Source organism: Rhinoraja longicauda, unplaced genomic scaffold (assembly GCF_053455715.1).
Source record: "Rhinoraja longicauda isolate Sanriku21f unplaced genomic scaffold, sRhiLon1.1 Scf001306, whole genome shotgun sequence".
Classification (NCBI taxonomy): Eukaryota; Metazoa; Chordata; class Chondrichthyes; order Rajiformes; family Arhynchobatidae; genus Rhinoraja; species Rhinoraja longicauda.
In genome coordinates this window covers 28,179-34,000 of record NW_027602521.1, presented here as the reverse complement: position 1 = coordinate 34,000, position 5,822 = coordinate 28,179, and positions in this window count along the sequence as shown.

Sequence of the window (5,822 nt, the reverse complement as noted above, 5' to 3'; positions counted from 1 at the left end):
CGCTCCTGACGCCGGTCCCGGGACCCGACCCTTTTACACACCCGGAGCGGAACCGGAGCAGATTCTCAGCCAATTTCCATCCCAATAAGGCCCGAAGAAAGGATAAAGTTTCTCCGTGAATTTATTCCCAGTGAAAGTGTGGAGATGGGACTTGATGCCCGCGTCGCAAAATGAAACTGTCCCGGACTCGTAACTGAGATAAACTCCCACCCTCCCGGGGATGGGACGGGCGGGGAGACGGGATGGAGGGGAGGTGAGTGCATCAAACTCGTCACCCACCCGCCTGATGCTCCAGACTCCAGTCTCCGGGGGTCAGTGTGACCCGTCTCTTCCTCTCCACAGACTCTACGGCGACTCCCAGACTCCACCACCGACTCCCCGCCACCTCCACCTCCCAGTAATGTCTCCCCGATGTGAATCCCTCCGATCCCAGCACACACGCACTGCCTGTAAACCTCTTCCGGTGTCAGGGAAACTCCTCCGGGTCCCGGTCAGTCTCACCCCTCTTCCGATCCTCAGACACCTCGAGCCCCGGACCCGCTGTTTCCACATCCAGGGTGACGGAGACTGGGGGGAGAAGCAGAGAATCAGAGAGTCCCCGGGGGTCGGGGGGAGACTCGGGCAGCGCGGCCCCGGGACCGGGGGAGAGGCCGCTCGGCATCAGGCACAGGCAGGCGGACAACTGAAACCTTGCCCGGGGTTTCACCCCGACCACATCGGGTGGACAACAGACATCTCTCCCGGAGTTTTTATCCGGGGATGGAGATGGGAATTTCGTGAGGTGGGGGAGGGTGGATGGGGAGGACGAGTGCGGAGAATGAGGAGGATTGCGAAATTGCGGTGGAGATGGAGGAATGAAGCGGGCTATTCAGATATGGAGGCAGATCGGAGCAGGTTGATATTGAGGTGAGCGGTAATTTGAGGATGTTAAAGAGGAGGTCGAGGTGAGTGGTGGGGTCGTCATGATCACAGTGAATGGGGGTAGACACGAGGGGCCAGATGACCTGCTCCTGTCTTTTTTGAGTGGAGGGTGAGACAAAGGGAAGGGTGGGTTTGTTAGTCAATTGGATTGGAAGGGATTACAACAACTTCATCAGGTCTGTAGGGCTGGGTTATCAGGTGAAGTTGGACAGTCATCAGGTCATAATGTCATCAATGAAAGTATTAGAATTAGGCCATTCGGCCCTTCAATTCTACTCCACCATTCAATCATGGCTGATCTATCTCTCCCTCCTAACCCCATTCTCCTGTCTTCTCCCCATAACCTCTGACATCCATACTAATCAAGAATCCAGCTATCTCTGCCTAAAAATATCCACTGACTTGGCCTCCACAGCCCTCTGTGGCAATGAATTCCACAAATTCACCACCCTCTGATTAAAAGCATTTCCCCCTCATCTCCTTTCTAATGGAACATCCTTTAATTCTGAGGCTCTGACCTTTCGTCCCTTCCTGCCCAAACCACCCCATCCCCGGGCACATTCCCCTGCAACCGCAGGAGATGCAACACCTGTCCCTTTACCTCCCCGCTCAACTCCATCCAATTTATCCCAAAGAGGAGGAAAGATTCCAAGGGGAGTAAGAGACACCCGTGGCTGACAAGGGAAGTCAAGGGACAGCATAAAATAAAAGAGCAGAAGTACAACAAAGCAAAGAAGAGTGGGAAGCCAGAGGATTGGGGACTCTTTTAAAGAGCAACAGAAGATGACTAAGAAGGCAATACGTGGAGAAAATGAGGTACGAGGGTAAACTAGCTAATAATATAAAAGAGGATAGTAAAAGCTTTTTTAGGTACGTAAAGAAGGAAAAAAATAGTCAAGGGAAATGTGGGTCCCTTGAAGACAGAAGAGGGAGAATTTATTATGGGAAACACGGAAATGGCAGACGAGTTGAACCAGTACTTTGGATCTGTCTTCACTAAGGAAGGTACAAGCAATCTCCCAGATGTTCTAGTGGGCAGAGATCCTAGGGCAGTGGTGTCCAAACTTTTTTCAAAGAGGGCCAGATTTGATAATGTGAAAATACCCAAGGGCCAATGCCCCCACCCCCCCGAACCTTTAACTAATACGCACTCCCCCCCCCCCCCCCGAACCTTTAACTAATGCCGCTCCCCCCCCCCCCCGAACCTTTAACTAATACGCCCCCCCCCCGGACCTTTAACTAATGCGCTCCCCCCCCCCCCCGAACCTTTAACTAATACGCTCCCCCCCCCCCCCCCCCCCCCGGACCTTTAACTAATGCGCTCCCCCCCCCCCCCGGACCTTTAACTAATACGCTCCACCCCCCCCGGACCTTTAACTAATATGCCCCCGCCGGACCTTTAACTAATACGCTTCCCCCCCCGGACCTTTAACTAATACGCTCCCCCCCCCTACCGGACCTTTAACCAATACGCTCCCCCCCCCCACCGGACCTTTAACTAATACGCTCCCCCCCCCGGATCTTTAACTAATACGCCCCCCCCCCCCCCCCGGACCTTTAACTAATACGCTCCACACCACCCCCCCGGACCTTTAACTAATACGCTCCCCCCCCCCCCCACCGGACCTTTAACTAATACGCTCTCCCCCCCCCCCCCCACGGACCTTTAACTAATACGCTCCCCCCACCCCCCCGGACCTTTAACTAATACGCTCCCCGGGAAGGTGTAGTCGCCGTCACCTCTCCCGCTGGGGGGGGGGGGGGGGGGGGGGGGATGCGGCACTCGCCCGACTGACGGGAGCGCCTGCCAATGAGTGTGCGGGGTGAGGAGAGCTCAGCTGCTGCTCTCCCGTCCCCCCGTACGTCCTCAAACCCGCCGCCGGGAAGTGTAGTCGCCGTCGCCTCTCCCGCTCGGGGGGGGGGGGGGGGGGTCAGGCAGCGCTGACCGCCGGGAGGTGTAGTCGCCCTCTCCTCTCCCTCTCCCCTCCCCCTACCTTCATTCTGTTAGACAGTGCTGGCGGGCCATGAATAATAATTTTTAAGACGGAAGCTGCGGGCCGTATAAAATCTGACCTCGGACCGCGATTGGCCCCCGGGCCGGACTTTGGACATGTCTGTCCCAGGGTGACGGAGGAACTGAAGGAAATCCACATTAGGCAGGAAATTGTGTTGGGTGGACTGATGGGACTGAAGGCTGATAAATCCCCAGAGCCTGATGGTCTGCATCCCAGAGTACTTAAGGAGGTGGCGCTTGAAATTGTGGACGCATTGGATATCATTTTCCAATGTTCTATAGATTCAGGATCAGTTCCTGTGGATTGGAGGGTAGCTAATGTTGTCCCCCTTTTTAAGAAACGAGGGAGGGAGAAAACGGGAAATTATTGACCAGTTAGTCTGACATCACTGGTGGGGAAGATGCTGGAGTCAATTATAAAAGACGAAATTGCGGAGCATTTAGGTAATAGGAACAGGATTGTTCCGAGTCAGCATGGATTTACAAAGGGGAAATCATGCTTGACTAATCTTCTGGAATTCTTTGAGGATGAAACCAGGAAAATTGACAGGGGAGAGCCGGTGGATGTGGTGTACTTTGACTTTCAGAAAGCCTTTGACAAGGTTCCACATAGGAGATTAGTGGACAAAATTAGAGCACATGGTATTGGAGGTAGGGTACTGACATGGATAGAAAATTGGTTGACAGACAGAAAGCAAAGAGTGGGGATAAATGCGTCCCTTTCAGAATGGCAGGCAGTAACTAGTGGAGTACCGCAAGGCTCGGTGCTGGGACCGCAGCTATTAACAATATACATTAATGACTTGGATGAAGGGATTAAAAGTACCATTAGTAAATTTGCAGATGATACAAAGCTGGGTGGTAGTGTGAACTGTGAGGAAGATGCTATGAGATTGCAGGGTGACTTGGACGGGTTGTGTGAGTGGGCAGATGCAAGGCAGATGCAGTTTAATGTGGATAAGTGTGAGGTTATCCACTTTGGTTGTAAGAATAGGAAGGCAGAGTATTATCTGAATGGTGTCAAGTTAGGAACAGGGGACGTACAACGAGATCTGGGTGTCCTAGTGCATCAGTCACTGAAAGGAAGCATGCAGGTACAGCAGGCAGTGAAGAAAGCCAATGGAATGTTGGCCTTCATAACAAGAGGAGTTGAGTATAGGAGGAAAGAGGTCCTTCTGCAGTTGTACAGGGCCCTAGTGAGACCGCACCTGGAATACTGTGTGCAGCTTTGGTCTCCCAATTTGAGGAAGGATATTCTTGCTATTGAGAGAGTGCAGCGTAGGTTTACTAGGTTAATTCCCGGAATGGCGGGACTTTCATATATTGAAAGACTGGAGCGACTAGGCTTGTATACACTGGAATTTAGAACGATGAGAGGAGATCTTATCGAAACGTATAAGATTATTAAGGGGTTGGACACGTTCGAGGCAGGAAACATGTTCCCAATGTTGGGGGAGTCCAGAACACAGTTTAAGAATTAGCCATTTAGAACTGAGATGAGGAAAAACATTTTCAGTCAGAGAGTTGTGAATCTGTGGAATTCTCTGCCTCAGAAGGCAGTGGAGGCCAATTCTCTGAATGCATTCAAGAGAGAGCTGGATAGAGCGCTTAAGGATAGCGGAGTCAGGGGGTATGGGGAGAAGGCAGGAACGGGGTACTGATTGAGAATGATCAGCCATGATCACATTGAATGGCGGTGCTGGCTCGAAGGGCCGAATGGCCTCCTCCTGCACCTATTGTCTATTGTCTTCAGATAGTTCCTCTGTCCCTCTCTTCCCCTCCCCTTCCCAGTTCTCCCTCTGTCTTCCTGTCTCCACCTACATCCTTCCTTTGTCCTACCCAAAACGTCACCCTTTCCTTCTCTCCTGAGATGCTGCCTGACCTGCTGAGTTACTCCAGCATTTTTGTAAATAAATATCTAGTCCTAGACTCGCTCACTAATGGAAACATCCTCTCCACGTCCATTCTATCCAAACCTTTCACTATTCTGTATTTTTCAATGAGATCCCCCCTCATTCCTCTAAGCAACAGCGAGTACAGGCCCAATGCCGACAAACGCTCATCATAGGTTAATCTACTCATTCCTGAGACTATTCAGACTGGTACATTTTTTCTTGGGAGCCTGCCAGGGTGACATTATAGATGTGTATAAGATGTACAGATAAGGTGATTAGCCACAATACTTTACCCAAGGTCGGAGAGTCTAAACCTCGAGTGCATCAGTTTAAGGTGAGAGTGGAAACAATAAAAAGGACCTGAGGAGCAGGTTTTTCAGTCAGTGGGTAGTGTAGATGTGGAACGATCTGACAGAGGAAGTGGGCGAGGCAGGTACAATTACAACAGTTCACAGAGAATTGGGTAGATACGTGGGTAAGAAAGACTTGGAAGGATATGAGCCAGACTCAGGCAAGTGGGGCTAGCTTGGTTGGGCAACGTGGTTGGCATGGTCGAGTCGAGTCAAAGGGCCTGTTGCTGTGCTACAAAGCTCTCAGACTCTGTGAAGCTTCCCAGCAGATGAGCTTGGTGGTAGATCAAATCTTCAATTTCCCTTCAGTTCAAAATAACATTAATCTTTGCATCTTTGTATAACTTAAAGATAGACCAATCAAAGGTAGACACAAAATGCTGGAGTAACTCAGCGGGACAGGGAGCAGCTCTGGAGAGAAGGAATGGGTGACGTTTCGGGTCGAGACCCTTCTTCAGACTGAAGAAGGGTCCAGACCCGAAACATCACCCATTCCTTCTCGACTGAGATGCTGCCTGTCCCGCTGAGACACTCCAGCATTTTGTGTCTACTTTCGATTTAAACCTACAACTGCAGTTCTTTCGTACACATCTTACTTCAAGATGTCAGAAACAAGAACAATGGAAAAGGTATAAGCTTTAC